Raw genomic sequence first — 1,598 nt, forward strand, 5'->3', positions numbered from 1 at the left:
AGAGAGAGAGAGAGAGAGAGAGAGAGAGAGAGTGAGAGAGAGAGAGAGAGAGAGAGAGAGAGAGAGAGAGAGTTAAAATTTCAAAAATAGCTAAAATAATGAAAAAGGATGGACTCCTAACAAAGCAAAATGCTATAATCTACCCATATGGATTATGATAATAATAAGAATGTAAAATTGAACATAAAAACTACTATCTCTCTCTCTCTCTCTCTCTCTCTCTCTCTCTCTCTCTCTCTCTCTCTCTCTCTCTCTCTCTCTCTCTCTCTCTCTCTCTCTCAAGAATAATAATAATAATAATAATAATAATAATAATAATAATAATAATTATAATAAAATATAATAAAGAAACTAATATAAAATTAAAGCAATTTTCAGTTTCAGCAAGTACGATTGTCTCTGAACTGCTGAATAAACTGATGTTACTGTTAGCGATCAAGATTTACTATGACCTAAATTTTACTAAATCTGAAATCAGTTTTAATACAATTTACCGAAACAGATTTTGCTAATAACTAGTATTGCATTAAAAAACTTGACCTCTCGTTTTTCTATATAAAAACTTGATTTTTTTTTTATCACACGATCAAAAATAATAATCTAAGTCACGATTACTTTACATTAATTTCTCTTAAATATTTTAAACCTTAAGAAGCATTCCAAATTATAGTCACTGCCTTAATATATATTCCAGCAAGTAAACCCATTTATCTTTAGTTGTCCAGAATGCGTAGCCTACGAATATTTTTGTATTAAAGAAACGCACCTATGTATATATAATGCAACTATACAGGAAGATGTGAATAATTCCTAACATACAAAAGATGAAGTAAAACCCTCCTAGTTCCAGGGTTATAAGGTCGCTCATGAATGGCAGAGGCAATCGACAGTGACATTGCCCCGGTTAGCTGGACAATGCCCAAGAGATTGGCCATATATAGTATACATATGATCAGTACCCAAGCCCCTCCCCACCCAAGCTAGGATCATGGAGCGCCAGACAAATGGCTGTTGATGACTCGACAAGTAGACCTATAGGCTCCCCAAAACCCCCATCCTTATTATTATTATTATTACTATCCAAGCTACAACCCTAGATGGAAAAGCAAGATGCTATAAGCCCAGGGGCTCCAACTGGGAAAAATAGCCCAGTGAGGAAAGGAAATAAGGAAATAAATAAATGAAGAGAACAAATTAACAATAAATCATTCTATAAAAAGTAACAACAAGAATGAAGTTGAGACACTACAGGAAACTCTCGTGCTTGAGCGAGTCTAAATCCCCTGTCCGGAAAATCACCAGGCAGGGACGATTCCAATAGGCCACCGCAACCCACATGGCATCCGAAAGAGGAATGTATCAGAACAGGGATAAATGACAGACCCCGGATGGGTATAGAAATTCATAAAGCGCTTATAAATATCAAATTATTTACACCACTTCTTATTAAAGACTAGAGTACGCTACCCGTCAAAAATGATGGCTAAATAATTAAAGATAAACACACAAACGCTACTCCCTCTCCCATCATATATATATATATATATATATATATATATATATATATATATATATATATATATATATATAAATATATA

The sequence above is a fragment of the Palaemon carinicauda genome, chromosome 15, assembly GCF_036898095.1.
Source record: "Palaemon carinicauda isolate YSFRI2023 chromosome 15, ASM3689809v2, whole genome shotgun sequence".
NCBI lineage: Eukaryota > Metazoa > Arthropoda > Malacostraca > Decapoda > Palaemonidae > Palaemon > Palaemon carinicauda.